Source organism: Vulpes vulpes, chromosome 1 (assembly GCF_048418805.1).
Source record: "Vulpes vulpes isolate BD-2025 chromosome 1, VulVul3, whole genome shotgun sequence".
Classification (NCBI taxonomy): Eukaryota; Metazoa; Chordata; class Mammalia; order Carnivora; family Canidae; genus Vulpes; species Vulpes vulpes.
The window spans coordinates 88,003,080-88,020,789 of NC_132780.1; positions in this window are offsets into that span (position 1 = coordinate 88,003,080).

Sequence of the window (17,710 nt, forward strand, 5' to 3'; positions counted from 1 at the left end):
TCAAGTTTGCAGGCATGGAAATCACTAACTCTTCATGTAGGTAACAGAATGATGATAAGAAGGACCAATCCTAATCCTACCACTTTTGTCCTGGAATCATGTTTCCTAGCTCTTATGAATGCAGTCCTGCTTAATAGCTCCTGGTTCAAATAATATATTCACCTTGAAAGACAATGCCCTAAATCTAAAAGGGTCATTCTCAAGCTGGTGCCTTATCTCTGACCTTAGAAGGCCACATAATATATGAAATGGTAGAAACAACATACACCTGATTACTTACTATTGTTACTCCTCCTCTTCTTTAAAGTAGAACTTTTTATCCAAGGAGAAGTTTTGGCTATTTTATGATGACATATCTGATACTCTGTAAATCCCTTAACAGAGATGCTGTCCAAGATGCTATGGGAAAGAAAGACAGTTCTAGGGACGCCCAGGTGGCTCAGCGGTTGAGTGCCTGCCTTCAGCCCAAGTCAAGATCCTGGAATCCCGGAATTGAGTTCCACTTTGGGCTCCCAGTAAGGAGCCAGCTTCTCCCTTTGCTTGTGTCTCTGCCTCTCTCTGTGTCTCTCATGAATAAGTGAATAGAGTCTTAAAAAAAAAAAAAAGGCATTTCTATGCCCATAATACCTATTAACTCAGGTAAGGACAAATCACTACTTCCTCCAGGTAGAACTGGTCTGATATTTTCAACTTGCTACCCTGTGGCTCCTTGGTCACCTTGATAGGTGGTACAGAGACTAGGGCTCCACTTTGGTTTCTGCCTTCAAATGGTTTGGCATTCATTAGCAGTGATACCTAGTACATCTTACCAATAGAGAGAGTCCATGTTGGGAGCTCATGTATTATGCCACCATGGCTCTTTCATCCTTGGGTCCAGTGTATAAGTACTGGAGTACATGAGGAAAGAGCCTGGCTGAACTCTTACTGAGTCACCAGTCACATTCTGGTGTCCTGCTAAAAGCTCTGCAAACTTGGGAGATTTCTCCTCACAATCCTTTCAGGATTGTCTCCCTGAAAGAAATGGCAGTATAATAACAGTTTGTATTTTATTCACAGCAACTATTGTGATCCATTCATGAGCCAGGCCTGGGTTTCCACCCAGCTGGTGGTTTTCCCCCACCACCTCATGAAAGGTGGTGCTAGTTGCATAGTTAACGTCCCATAGTCAGAGCACCAGTCCTTGGGCCAAATATCCGGCCAGGAGTTGGTTTGCTAATCCTGATTAGACCTGTGCTGCAGACAGCCTTGCCCCTACATCTTGGAGGTGTCTGCTCTCATTTTCCTAAGAGGCTTGCCAAAAACTCTGCATGGATTCTTTTCTACTAATGATCACTATAGAACCAGGAGATCTGCTGGGTCATATAGACCAAATGACAAGGTCAGATGGACCCCGTACTTGTACAATACTCTGAACCTGTTGGAGAGAACTTCTTTTTTGCTCTGGTTTTCCCTCTTATACTTCTATGGGATACTCAAGAAATGAGATGGAGCAGTCCTTCAAAGTGTAGAATGTACTCTTTCCAAAATCTGAAGAGGTCTTCTAACTGCTCTATTGCTTTTTCAGTTGTAGAATTTTCATTTCATTTTATTTTATTTTTTTATTCATAGACACAGAGAGAGAGGGGCAGAGATACAGACAGAGGGAGAAGCAGGCTCCACGCAGGGAGCCCGATGTGGGACTCCATCCCGGGTCTCCAGGATCACACCCCAGGCTGCAGGCGGCACCAAACTGCTGCGCCACCAGGGCTGCCTAGTTGTAGAATTTTCAAAGTGCAATAATTTCCCATTTTCTAGGGATGACATGGTAGCTAAAAAAAAAAAAAAAAAATCTGATTTTTTTGCTCTTCCTTTCATTGAGAGGTTGAATCCAATTCCCTTTCCCCTGAATTTGGGTTGGGCTTAATTACTTACTATATTAATATAAGGCAGCAAAACCAACCAACTCTCTGGGGCTTTTGAGACCAAGTGATATTTGCAGCTTCTGCTCAGGACTCTTGAGGCATTCACTTTTGAAACCTAGTTGTTGTGTTGTTAGAAATACCAAGAAGTCCTGAGGAGGGGTCTACGTGAAAAGGAAGTGAGGTATCCCATTGACAATTCCAGATGAGTTCATAGGTACCAGCCAGCCTCAACTTGCTAGCTATGGGAGTGAGCCCCCAGCTCCAGCTGCTGCTGCATGGAGCAGCAGTGAGTTCTGGCCATTTCCTGCTGAATTGCAGATTCAACCTTGGACTCAAGGATGTTGTTTCTTTAAGTCACCAAGTGTTAGGTTGATTTATTATGCAGCAATAGATAATTGAAACAGAGAGATTGTCCTGTCACACCCCACATAACAGGACTGCTAAATACCTCACCAATGTGGCAGGTACCTGAATATTTTTAGGGTTTATTTCCCACATTGTGGGTCACATGTGGCTAACCTTCCTGTACATAGTACTTGGCAGGTTCTGCTTACACATCTGAACAGTATAATGTCATTAATATACTGGACCAATGTGGTGCTATGAAGAATGTTACCTGGCCCAACTAGGGAAATACAGTAACTTCTTTGAAAAGAAAGAGATTATTAACTAAAAAAGGGTGTAGGACCTTCCCAATATTTTCTGGCAGCAAACAGGAGAACATGTCTTGGAACAGATTTGGGGGATACAGAAATAGGGAAGACAGAATATGAAAGCGGATATGAGAAAGTTCTTGCTATAAAGCTAACTCTTCCACACTTCGTGATTTAATATCCTGTCATTGGCACCTGAAGCTCGTCTTAGTACAGTGCTGGTATCACTTTTTGAAGCTCAGCTAAAACAATGGCCTATAGTAATGATGTGGAGATGCTGAAATATAAAACTATATGCAGTAAGTTAAATCATTTACAAATAATTCAAAATAAGACAAAGATAAATCATGATTAAGTGGATAGTTCTTGAAACTGATGGGATTTATGGATATTTAATTTTTCTTCTCTTTTGAGTATTATTTTCTATGTTCTCTCTGTAGTGATCTCTTTACCTGCCATATGGGAATAAGCCAATTTTTATTCTGCTGCAATTTTCCAAAGATATTATCCCTTTAATTTTGCAGGATATTTCATTCATGATCAGTTTCACTCTACAAAGTATTATAGAAAATGTATTAATATTCTGTAGACTTTAAATTTGTTCATGAGAAAGAAATATGTATTTTAGTTCAGAGTTTTGTCTCATTTCCTATCATGTATGCATTTGGACTTTAAAATGTGAAAATTATTCTATATTCAAATTATTCAGTCAATGCTTACTGATGTTCTAATTTTCATCCATTATTTGTTCATTTATTTTTAAAACCAGACATTAATTGAAAAAAAAAGAAATGGATATTAGAAGAAGACAATGTAGAATCAAAAACATATGTAACATCCAGAAACACTTTATTTAGTCGAGCACCTAAAGCATGTGTTCATTCATTCATTCATTCATTCATTCATTCATTTATACAGTTACACTTTCCTTCAATAATCACTGGGCATCTACCAGACCCTGAGAATTTGTGAATGAATAAGATCTGCATGTTCCCTACTTTCAGAAAGCTATAACCTAGCAAGAATAAATATATTACAAAGTTACAAAACAAATTAGTTACTTAAAACTGTGATTAATGGTCATAAGAAGTGAAAAAAATACAATAGCTTTCTACTCAGTCTTCCTTCTTCCACTCTTGCTCTCCAACAGCTCCTGTAGTCTTTAGTCTTTTCACAGCATAGCATAAATGAGTGATCCTTTGAAAACATGCCATTTTTCTCCTCAGATTCTTCCAATGGCTTTCTTTCTCACTTAGAAAAAACTCTTACTTTGAATACTTGTTGAAAGTAACAGACCATCTCAAAACTTAGTGGCTTAAACAACAGTTGATTATCTACTATGTTTGGGACTGATTAGGTTTAGATGCATGGTTCTTGAAGCCTTTCATGTAGTTTCAGTCTAACGCAGCTGGGGTTGATGGAACTAGACATTCAAGATGACTCCTTTACTCACATGTGCATTAAATGTGAATGGCTGGAGCACTAAGGGGCTGGAAGGAATCTCTCTCAACATGCAGCTTTCCCATCGGATAGCTTGGGTTTCCTTAGAATATAGAAGTCTCAGGGTAGACTTCTTATCATAGTTAACTTTTCCAAGAGACACAGAGAGAAGCAAGACATTCTATGACTGAGTTTGAATGCCACACTACTGCTTACATAGGTTCTAGCTTCAATGTGGAAGGGGACTTTATAAAAGTGTGATTACTGGGAAGCCTAACTCTCACAAATTCAAAGCTCCTCAAATGAAAAGACCTTGACATCTCAAGCTTTACTTCCCTATTAAGTCCTTGTCCTAATTATTTCCTTTCCCATTCTTGATCTTTCCATTCAACTATTCTGGCTCCCTTGTTGTTCACTGAAAATGTTAGGTTGACAACCATCTCAGAGAACTTTGCACTGTTGTTTCCTTTTTCTGGAACACTCTTTCCCAGATGTTTATTATTTTTTTTTTCCCAGATGTTTAAATAACTCCCTCCCTCACTTTTATATTACTGCTTAAAAGTCACCTCAATGAGATTGTTTCTAATTACCTTATTTAAAATAGCCACCAATGCTACCAAACTACGATCCTCCTATGGCAGCCTATTGTCATTTTTTGTTTCATTTTTTCCCATATAATTAGTATCTAACATAAATTTTTAAATACTTTTTTGAAGTATGGCATACAGATAGCAGAGTCATAGATCATAAAAGCCTAATGCATGTCCTAAAGTGAAGAAACCCATAAAAACTACAACAAAAATAAGTAACAGAATATCACTACAACCCAAGAAACTCTTCATTATCCTCTTCTGTCACCATCACCCTAAACAGTGGTAACAACTCACTTGATTTCTAATAGCATGAATTTTTTGTGCACTTTTGAATTCTTCATATATGGAATAAGACAGAAAGTTTATGTTTTCTTATTTCTGTCATTAAATATTATATTTGTGAGATTCATTACTATGGATGTATGCAGTTGGAGTCTTTTCATCCTCACTGCTGAATGATACTTCCTTATATGAATTCACTGTAATTTTCCCACTCTATTGCAGATGAGCATTAGGGGTTTTTCTAGTGTTGGGCTAACCATATTGCTACAAACACTATTGTATATGTCTTTGATAATTTTGTGTGTATACACACATATATGATATGTACATTTCTGTTGGTTATATGTTCCAGAGTGAAACTTCTGGATTGCTGATACTCTACTTATTTGATTATTGTCTGTTTCTCCTCTTACAATGCATATAGTTTAATGAGTATAAAGGGTTTTGTCTATAATGTCAGGAGGTGGAGTAGGGAATGCTTTCATGGAGAAATAAATGAGTTGAAATGTTAAGGCTGAGTGGGTACCTAATTATACAATACAGTTGGAAAAATCCTTTCTCTAGCAGAAGGAAAATCCTGCTCAAAAGCTTGGAGGTGGCAAGGAGAATGGTGCATCTGAGAAAATGAAAGACCTGCATGGAGTTTAGAGAGAGAGGAGGTTGGAAATTAACATTTTAGAAGATTTTTCACATCTTTTAGAATATTTTAAAAGTTTTCATTATTTTAAAAGCAACTGCATGTATCTCTTACAGGATCACACCATAATCATATTTTAATCTACCAAAAGAACCCTGAGCCACAACAGGATGGAGTAATGAGTAGGGAGAAAGAAGACTATTTAGGAGGATTTCCAGCAGTGTAGTCAAGAAAACAACCAAGATTTGAGAAGAAGCGGTGTTTGGGAATGTATTTAGGATTTACATAAATGATTAATTGATTATGGTGACTGAGACTTTTTCTAGGATATCTTTAGGCTTCTTGAGAAAAAATCAGGTTGAGATATATTTAAAATATTCAAGGGAAGATGTGGATCTATACATCCCCAGGAAGGATCTTAGCTGAAAGTATAAAATTTACTATAATTTGCAATATAAAAGCAAATATGATGTCATATTTGAAGATGATAATGCTCAAGATCAGGACTAGAAGATTTTCAATATCTAAATTATGGCTAGGAGAACACAAGCCAGAATATGAACCTGAGAGAAAAAAAAAATGGTCAGAGATGTGAAATAAAAGCCAGATTTTAAAAATAAAGTGTTTCAAGGGAACAGAGTCATTAACAATTATTGTCATCATAGAACTTATCACTGTCTGATATTATTTTTGTTCATTGTTTTGATGTTTTTTGCCAGCCTTCCACTTTCTAGAATATAAGCTCCATGAGTACAGAGACCTCCCACTTATGTTTACTTCAGTGTTGTCTCATACAGTGGTGGGTATTCAAAAGTATTTATTTAGTCAATTGCGAATGGAAGAGTTTATGTATGATGAGAACTGAAGTATGCCCATTGGAATCATAATATTGTGGTTTTAGTGACTTTTCCAAGAGTTGGGTATTAGTGTGCTTGGGCTGCCATAACAAAAATACCACAGATTAAATAGCTTAAAAAACAGAAATGTATTTTGTCATACCATCCTGGGTAGAAGTCCCAGATCAAGGAGCCATCAGATTTGGTTTCTGGTGAGATCATTCTCTTTCTGCGTGGTAGATAGCCACCTTTTTGGTATTCTTACGCCTTCCTTCTATGTGTGCAGGGAAAGAAGGAGCTCTCTGGTGTCTCTTGGCATAGAAGCCCTAATCCTATTGGGTCAAGCCCCACCCTAATGACATTATTTAAGTTAGATCACTTCCTTAGAGATTTTATTCCAAACACAGCCACACTGGGACTCAGGGATTCTACACATGAATTTTGGGGAACACAAACATTTAGTCCATGACAAGCTGTATAGTAATATTTATTGCAATGTGTTACAAGGATGGAGACAAGTAATTAGTCTTACAATTTGCTGGATACAAGACAAATTTTACCGACATTTTGAAGAAAAAGCAATCACAAAAAAAGTAATTAAACAAGATGGTATTTAGACAAAGACACAGCATTCCACAACTACTTCTTACTCTGTGCACAGGAAATCTTCTCAGAGAGAAGTTAAGCAAAATAAGGTTTGCATTAGAAATGACATAGCATACCATTATTATTCTATTTTACAACAAAAGGCTCTATAAAATCTCTCTGGAAGAAAAAAGTGCAACATAAAACCTGTGTAAGAAAGCAAAGTAGAAATGAAGATGCAACTATCCCTTTGAAATCTCTCATAGGAATGGTGGTTCATTCAGAGTGGTGGCCTGTAAGTTTTTGCTTGCTTATTTTTATATGGCCATATTTTGTTTGCCACAGGTTCAAAATGAGAGGAACAGAATTAGGAGGCTAGAGTAGTGGTTAAATATGTCTATGGGACTCATTTAGTTCTTGAGCTTTTCTTTTTCTTTTTCTTTTTTTCAAGGGTGGAGGATGTTTGTTTTTTGTTTTTTAATAAATTTATTTTTTATTGGTGTTCAATTTACCAACATACAGAATAACACCCAGTGCTCATCCCGTCAAGTGCCCCCCTCAGTGCCCGTCACCCATTCACCCCCAACCCCCGCCCTCCTCCCCTTCCACCACCCCTAGTTCGTTTCCCAGAGTTAGGAGTCTTTATGTTCTGTCTCCCTTTCTGATATTTCTCACACATTTCTTCTCCCTTCTCTTATATTTCCTTTCACTATTATTTATATTCCCCAAATGAATGAGACCATATAATGTTTGTCCTTCTCCGACTGACTTACTTCACTCAGCATAATACCCTCCAGTTCCATCCACGTTGAAGCAAATGGTGGGTATTTGTCATTTCTAATGGCTGAGTAATATTCCATTGTATACATAAACCACATCTTCTTTATCCATTCATCTTTTGATGGACACAGAGGCTCCTTCCACAGTTTGGCTATTGTGGACATTGCTGCTAGAAACTGAGCTTTTCTTAAATATATTTAGGATATTAAAATTTTCTGGGAAAGAATTTTATATTGTATTTCAAAGAACACAGAATAGTTTATGGCACTCTCAAACAGGTCTTCTCTGTTATTGACTTACAGTATCTTGTTCTTTCTCTTTATGGCACTTAGCACTAACCGTATTATATATTTGTATATTTATTTGTTCAATGTCTTTATCTTCTAATAGAAGATAGCCTTATAATTGAGGGATCTGCCTCTCTTGTTTAGTTGAGCACTGCTGGTGCTCAATCATATTTATTGTGTTGAAAGTAATAGTTTACCCCTGATCATTAACATAAGGGTCTGTTCATGTGTGGGGTCTCTTCTTGTTTGCTAACTTGGTTTCAAATCAGTGATTAACAAAAAGACAGTAGACTTTGAAGTCTAAGTTATGTCATACAAGTTACGCGAGCTCTGAGTCTCAGTTCTCTCATTCATAGAATATTCACCAGAGAAGTAATGCTAGCTAAAATAAAAATGGAAAACTTCTCTATTTCAGAAAAGCAGGGGTTTAAGCCAAGGCAAAGTGATTATGATAAGGTAGGTCCTATTTAGTCTTAATGAAGGAATTTGAGAAATGCAAGAATTCAATTATTCTGTACAATACAGAATTAAGAATTTGCAAGCCATCTGCTAGTCCTCAATAGAGTTGTTTTGGCAGAATCAGATAAGAATTCAGGTAAGGGATTTGATTGGAAGAAATGGAGTCCTGAAATTATGGTGTCAGTTATGAGTGGCAGTCATAATGCATGTCAGAGAAGTAGCAACTAATACATTATAATCAATTTTGAATTGTTGCTGTTGCATTTGTAATTTCTCTTTTTTATCCAGAGACATGGATATGGTTTCTAGCAGCTACAATTCAAATGTGCATTTACATGTATGTGTGTGTCTGTGTATCCATGAATCATATATGTGCAGATCTTCCTTTTACAAAGTTGATTAGTTGTACTTGTTTGAAATTGCTGATGCATATGCATGTATCTTATGAAATCTGATTCATCTCTATTAATTCTTTCCAACACAAATTCTTTCTACATTGTTGGTTTTAGTAGTCTTTGTTTTTTTAAGATTTTATTTATTTATTCATGAGAGAAACAGAGAGAGAGAGAGAGGCAGAGATATAGGCAGAGGGAGAAGCAGGCTTCCTGCAGAGACCCTGATGTGGGACTTGATCCCAGGGCCCTGGGATCATGACCAGAGCCAAAGGCAGTCAACCACCCAGGTGCCCCAAGTAGTCTTTGTTTTAGAGAGGAACTCACAAGATATTTTATTTTAGTTTAAATTGTCACTCTAGGTTAGATTCTCCCCTCACTAGAATCTCAGTGGCAAAGATAGCTCAGGCTGCTGGAGCTAGGCTGACCTAAAGGCAGAATTTAAGTCTCTAATGTTTCATTTTAATCCAGCCTCTTGCAGATTCTATGCACTACTCCACTGACTCTAATGAATGGATCCTCAGATGCAGTTTTGATTTCTTATGCTTTTGTGACTTAGGGATATACAAAGGAAGGCACGGATATGCCCTTCTTTTCTATTGACCCTCTCCACCCTAACTTCTTATGTTCTTACAGTTCCATAGCTAACCATTATGTTAGACAACCATGTGGTTGCATGGATCCTATGCAGAATTAATGATGTTTTAATTGTACATGATTTGACATATGTTTTCTAATTTACTCTTCTAGACTTTACCTCCTAACTGCTTGGTAAACTGAATTTTTCAGAGTGTTGGATTGAAACAGCTGTCCTGATAGATTACATCATGCATTATTTATGTTCAACCTTCATGTGAGGGACACAGATTTTGGAAACAAGTTAAATAGGCAGTTTTTGATAGGAAAATATGCTTCCAGCTACATATAACAATAGATCTAAATTCTCATCGTGTAAGATAGTCAGAATGACATTGTTGATTTAATGTGAAGAGTAAATAATAGGATCATGGCATTTTAAAACATTAAAATCAAACCTGATGAGAATACTATATAGTTTAAACAAGATAAACAAGTTACGTGCATACATTAATGGGGTGGATATTGTTAGTGGTTTACCCACTATTCTCTTTCTTTTTTATAACAGAATGCTAACTTACTTTATGTATGTATTTCTCTCCCACGTGGTTTATGCTGCCTTGGGGAAATATGATCCCAAACTCAATTCCAAGGATGGCTCAGATTGGACTTAAAGAAATTCCCCTTCTCTTACTAATTATCAGCTCAAGAGTAAGTTTGTGATCCAATGTTGTTCATTAGATTAGGTTTTCTGGGGTCTTTTGGGGAAGATTTTCTTTGCAAATCAGCTCTCTCTCTCCTGCTAAATATAAGCAGGGGATATGAAGTGCTGGCCATAATTCTACAATCTGATTTTTCACTGGGTCAAATGACCATGAAGTCTGACCTACTTCTGTTCTTGTTCTCAGGCAAGCTAATGGCTTTCCTTACTGTTAAGAAAGTCCAGTTTAGGGATCCCTGGGTGGCGCAGTGGTTTAGCGCCTGCCTTTGGCCCAGGGCACGATCCTGGAGACCTGGGTTCGAATCCCACATCGGGCTCCCGGTGCATGGAGCCTGCTTCTCCCTCTGCCTATGTCTCTGTCTCTGCCTCTCTCTCTCTATCATAAATAAATAAAAATTAAAAAAAAAATAAACTCACTTTAAAAAAAAAAAGTCCAGTTTAGTGAGAAAAACATCACATAAGCATATGCATAGTAAAAAAAAAAAAACCCTGATAAACATTAAGAGAAAAATCAAAGTAGTTATGATAAGAAATTTAGTTTAGGCGTCAGAAAAGGCCTTTATTTTTTAAAAAAATATTTTATTTATTTATTCATGAGAGACACACAGAGAGACAGAGACACAGGCAGAGGGAGAAGCAGGCTTCCTGCAGGGACTTGATTCTGGGACCCTGGAATCATGCCCTGAGCCAAAGGCAGATGCTTAACCACTGAAGAACCCAGGTATCCCCGGAGAAGGCCTCTTTATAGAGATCATGGTTAAGTGGGATCAAAAGTGTAATTTTACTAGGTGAAGAGTTAGAGAAACAATATTCCATGCAAAGGCCTTGAGGTGGGAAATCCGTTGGCACTTTAGAGGAACTTAGAGAAACTTAACATGGCTCCATCAAGGATAAGGAATAAGCAGGGAACTAGAACATTGGTATGAAATGAATCTTCATATAAGCAATGTCCAGATACTATAGGACATTAAAAGTATTAAAGGAATCCATAATACAATCAAATATCATAAGATTTTGTGAGTTGAATGCTGTCTTCTTCCTTTACATTTTCCCTGTGCTTATATTAATAACCATGATAGGAAGGGGGTCTTGGTAGGCAAATACATGAGCAAGTGCCATACCTCTCCCTAGGCTCCCACTGTCACCTTTTTCTATTGTTGGAAACACAGTGGCCACATGTTAAGTTTTTTTTTTCTTATATGCCCAATTTATTCAGTTCAGTTTGAATATGAGAACAAAATTATATTGCCTAGTTTATTGTTCATATAAACCAGAGTTTGGTTGTTTCAATGTGACAAAGGTTTTTGGGTTTGCTTTTAAAATCTGTGTTCAGTTACCAGCATGGCTGTATCTTTTAGTTAGTGACAAAGGAAACAATTTAGGTGTGGCTTACTAATATACCAGAGGTATCTGTTTTTTTAGGAACCCCCAGAAAAACATATAATTGAAAATAGACTGATGGTCCTTCTTTACAAATGTATTCTTGTTAGCCTCATGTTTAATCTACCAGGATTAAACCAGAATCTCAATGAAGTACTGGTGGCAAAGCAGAGGGAAGTAGAATTTATATAATTGGGCTAAGAAAAATTCATATAGGTGAATTTTGAGTGAGGTGGCTAGTAGGGGTCTAAATTCTACAATCCATGGAAGAATAGCACTTTGATCTGTTAATAGCAGGCACTTCTCAATATTATAACTGGAGGATAATAATAGTTAGGATATATTTATAGAGGGGATTAAATGAGAACAATCCAAATAACTTTTTTGGTAGTGATGAATATTCTAGGACTTATATATTAGTTGTTAAATAAAAGTAATTCCTAAAATTTAAAATTCCTTTAAAAACAATAACTTAGTTTATTCATAAAGGCTGTAGAGAGAAATGCAATTATTCACAAAACTGGGAAGAGGCAACCAGAATCCAATGAACTGAATAAATTGCTGATGCTGAATCCATGTCCAGGCTGTGTCTCATTTATGATTTCTATTTGCCTTGGCCTCTCTTCCTGCTCCAGCAAAGTGTGGCTTTAAAATTGTAATTGCAAATGAAGCTAATAATAACATGTTTTGCTGAAGCTTTTTCTAGCAAAGTGTAAAATCCCACATTGATCTACCCTGTTTGAGTCCATGAAAGCCAAAAGCAATCAATATGACATGAAAGATAACTACATTTCTCTTTCAAACTTGCACATTGCTGGGGAAAGAGAGTCAAAATAATTTTCACATGTTTTCTGGTTGGGCAAGTATATTTCAAGACTCTGCTAGAATTATATAGCAACAGTAGCAACAGTGCATACCTTAATACCTTCTGCTTTGAAAAGCAGGCTTAGTGCCTTTTTGGGGTTTGATGGAATGCTCTAATTAGCTAGGGAAGGCTTCAGAAATATATTCAGTAACTGACTTGTGGACAATTGCAGATAATACCCATTAGGCATTCAGTTGTTTTCAATTGCCAAATTTCTCTAAATATGGATATGTAGGTTATAGTAGGGGTTGAAGATCAAATATTTGACAAAAGAATTAAGAAAACTGTACATAAAATTAGGATTATTTATTTATTTTGAATATTCATTTATTTATTTGGTGATTCCAAAAGGGCCAAAAAGCCACAAATGGATTAGTAAGGGTACACAGGTTCTAATAAGTTTTATAACATGAAAAATTGAATCCTGTTTAATTTACCACTGTTCATAAAAAAAATTACATAGTTTAACACTGGAAGAGATGATTCATTTTCTGCAAAAGTAGGGTCATCCTAATAACCTAACAAAGTTATGACATTATGGAACTCCTTTATCCACATATTCAGTTGAATCCTTTTAATAATTAGAGATTATTGAAGATAATGGAAATAGAGATTATCTGAAGATAATAATAAACTTTTATATTTATATTGCACATGACTCCAGTCATATACTTTAAAAATTTTAATGTTACCTCAAACAACTGGCATAGAAAGATCCTTTTCCATTCTTGGCTTTAAAGAAATACCATTGCCCTGGTCATCACTTATCTTCCATTTGTATCCTTACATCCACGCCCACATACAACCTGAAGCCCTTTTCTTGTGCATTTATCCTCTAAAATGAGTCTTCTTCTCTCCATTCAATATGTAACCCAGAAGATACATGTGTAACTTGGATTACCTAGGAAAGAGCCTCATTCCGTTAATAATTCCTTTTGATATTACTGGTATGGAGTGAATATCTTTTGTAACAACTTTTAAACAATGTTAAATTCTTAAATTTGTATAATCTGTATCTCACATTCTGCTAGGTTTAGTTAATATTTATTTTAAAATTTGCCTGGGAAAGATATCTATACATTTAATTCTAGAATAATTTTAGGATGGTTTGAAATGATGTCCTGATCTAATAGAATGAACTGCAAGACGGACAAGTGGAAAATCCTATATTTACAGCTTTAAAAAAAATACAAATTCAGAAAAAGGTAACTTAGTAGTAATAAGGGGAAAAAAGATTTAGGAATGTTTGCTTTACTGTACGCTCCATTTGAGTTAGTGTGATGGTGTTGCCATAGCTTTTGTAGAAACAGTGTTCAGAAAAACTACAAGGTGTATTAGTTATCTTACACTTTATTGAGGAGCAGCGTAGAACAGACTCTATGGGATACACTTTGAATTCATATTGCTTAGGTATGAGCTTTGGCTCTTGAATATACTAGTTGTGCAAACTTGGATAGGTTAGTCAATAACATTACCAAGACCCAATATTCTTATCTTTGAAATTAGGATGATGTAATAGTTAATAGTACTGTCTTCAGAGTTATGTTTAAGAATTAAATGAGATAAAATTTATTGGTATACTTATTTACTCATTAAATGCAAAAAAAAATATTAACACTCAAAAAGTAAAACAGTTGCCCAATTCACTTTCTTTTTCCCTATGGAATATCATGCTCCTGTAAACAGATACCCCACATCATTAATCTATTGATGAAAATGCTTTCAGTACACTATTTTTAAAAGATTTTATTTATTTATTCATGAAAGACACACAGAAAGAGAGGCAGAGACATGGGCAGAGGGAGAAGCAGGCTCCCTGCAGGGAGCCTAAAGTGGGACTCAATTTCAGGACCCCAGGATCATGACCCAAGCCAAACACTGACACTCAACCACTAAGCCACCCAGGTGCCTTTTGGTATACTTTTACCTTCATTTAAACTTGGCTTTTCATTTTAGCCACCTCTAGGAGACTGTCTCGTTTTCCACCTTCCATAATGCTGTGGTCTAGAATTCCCACTAAGAGCTTCCCTTACCCTTCAGCCTTCATTTAAAAACTCATATTGGAGGTTTTACATTCTAGCTAAAGTATCTTATCCCTACTGTGCTGTAGTAATATAACCTGCTAATAACCATGTTTTCTTATCCTTTGAAGGATTCTCAATCCAGTGACGTCAGTCGTTCTGAGAAAAGTAATACAAATCCATATTCTAATTTCAAAATTATTCCTCTATTCACATTTTAAAGATACTCTTATTTATCATTTATAATTTATTTGTCATATTAAATGGTGTGTAGAAAAGGAAAAATATATTTACCAAGAATATTATTTTGATCAAGAAACTGAAATATAGTTGATTACTTATCATCAAGTGGTTAATAATAATCTATTTGTAAATAACAAGTTGGAGAGCCAGATTTATGCTTGGCTAATTCATTAGTTTGCCATTTAATGCTTCCTTTCTTGCTCCAGGATTTAATGTCATTATGACAATGTATTACTTGTTAATAAAAATATGGTTCAGTCAAATATACAAAGTTACTATATCCATATTTCTTTTACATTAATATGCTTTCATATGAACCTTTAAATTTATGCTCTAAAATTTTACCATAAGTAAAATTAATAAGTGTGGCATTACCAATTAGTATTATAGAAATTAAGCTCTTTAAATACTAATAGAATTCTGGTGTTAAAGAATACATAATTTAGGAAACATAATACAAAACATACAAAGTAGCCTGAAAAATCTTGACCAAGATTAACATTGGAAAATGTACAACACTCTAATTTGAAAATAATTGAGTTTTCTAGGCTTAAAAACTTAATTACCCCTTGAATATTTTATATTAGTCTGAATTGCTTATACAAGCAACAAAAAAATGTGCCCTTTGGATCCCATTTGTTAATTCTAATCAAACTTTATTTGTATATCCAATTTTCACTACTTTGAAATATCTTTACAGTGAAGATATTTAAATTGTGTAGTTAGGTATTTCTACTTTACAATGTCTTAATACTGTGGGACCCAGGAAATTGAACAAAATCCCCTACCCCTGGACAAGCAGAGCAGGACTGACTCTATTTTGGGCTGCACCCTCCTTGAGCTGACCTGCTTATTACTTAGGGCACTGCCCCGCCCTAATCAATGACCAGGACACACCCTAATCGGAAATCTGGCTCAGCGGACCAGCATGACTGTGCAACTTTCTGCGTATCCCGTTGGCCACTGGCCCCTATAAAGCTGCTACGCCTCTTAGTCTCGGGGTCCAAGTCCCTGCTCCGCTGTCGGGTACACTTGGACCCAGGCTCGAGCTTGTAAATAAACCCTCGTGTGATTGCATCGGTGTCGGCTCCTTGGCGGTTTCTCGGATTCGCGATCTTGGGCACAACAAATACATCATTAATATTTTCAGTAGTCTTCATGTTCCCTATTTACATTTGGGAGAAATGCATATTGTAGTCATATTTATCAAAAGTGAGTGCCCTTATATGCATTTTCTGTATCTCCAAAGCACTGAAATAGCTACACCTTTTGCTAGACGTGCTAGACTAAAGATTCTCCTTTTCTGCCAGTTAGTAATGATTCTTGCTCCCTTTCCGTCAGAATAAAAGAGAAAAAAATAAATCATTTTTCATAAATAAATATAGGTCTTATTATTGCTATGTCTTTATTCACATATTACTAAGACAATCCCAGTTTTTCTAGCTTTTTAGTACATATATGATGTTTGAGGAAACAGATGTAATAAAAAAGAAATGTTACATTAGAAGAAATGTTACATTAGAAGACTGTGTTTTAGGGTAAGCACCTGGGTGGCTCTGTTGGTTAAGCATCTGCCTTTGGCTCAGGTCATGATCCTAGGATCCTGAGACTGAGCCCCCTGTCTGGTTCCCTGCTCAGGGTAGAGTCTGCTTCTCCCTTTCCCTTTACCCCTCCACTGATTGTGCTCTCTCTGTCCCTCTGTCTCTCTCTCTCTCATAAATAAATATAAATAAATAAATAAATACATAAATAAATATCGTAGTAAAAATATAAACTTTTAAAATTTGTTTTCTTTTTTGGATAAATACATTGTTTTGAAAAACAAAATAATGAGCAATATTGTTGTATTTTTCTGTTTTAAGTGTGGCAAAATTTAAGAAATGGTAGAAGTTTGGAACAAAACTCCAGGTTACAAAACCTCAAAACATTTAATTAAAGACTAATTTCAGAACATTCTATGCAAACTATTGGTTCAGAAATAAGAGTCCTTGAAGAAAGAGACATTATGATAGTTTGCTGGCAATAGAGTAATAATCTTTTTAAAAAAAATTTTATTGGAGTTCAATTTGCCAACCTATAGCATATCACCCAGTGCTCATCCCATCAAGTGCCCCCCTCAGTGCCCATCACCCAGTCACCCCAACCCACCCCCCACCCACCTCCCCTTCCACTACCCCTTGTTCGTTTCCCAGAGTTAGGAGTCTCTCATGTTTTGTCACCCTCTCTGATATTTCCCACTCATTTTCTCTCCTTTCCCCTTAAATCCCTTTCACTCTTTTTTATATTTCCCAAATGAATGAAACCACATAATGTTTGTCCTTCTCTGACTAACTTCCTTTACTCAGCATAATACCCTCCAGCTCCATCCACGTAATAGAGTAATAATCTTTAGAAACCTTTCCCTTTTTCCTTTTTTCCCTACATAAAAGTATTCTCTGAGTACATATGGAATAAATATGCTGCTGTGGCTGTATGTCCTCTGATTCCTACCTTACTTCTGCACTGATTACCTTCTTCAGTTCCATTCAAAAATCACCTCAGGGGCGCCTGGGTGGCTCACTTGGTTAAGCATCTACCTTTGGCTTACATCATAATCCTGGGTCCTGGAATCGAGTCCTACATCAGGCTCCCTTCTCACTGGGGAACTGCTTCTCCCTCTCCCTCTGCTACTCCTCCTGCTTGTGCACTCTCTGTCAAATAAACAAATCAAACCTTAAAAATCTTAAACAACAACAAAAAAAGATGTTTGGTGCACTCAGTTGAGTGGTGGACTCTTTGTTTCGATTCAGGTTGTGATCTTAGGGTCCTGGGATGGAGCCCTGCATTGGTCATGCTTAGTGCAGAGTCTGATTGAGACTCTCCCCCTCGCTCTGCCGCTTCTGCTTGTACCCCCCCCCCCCCCATATAAATAAATAAAATCTTAAAAAAAAATCACCTTGTTCATGAAGACTACACTGAGGACCCTCCCAGACACATTCCCAATCCTCCTCCTCTTTCCATATTTTCTGCTCAAACATTTATCTCATTGTAACATACTCTATAACAGATTGGCTATTTTG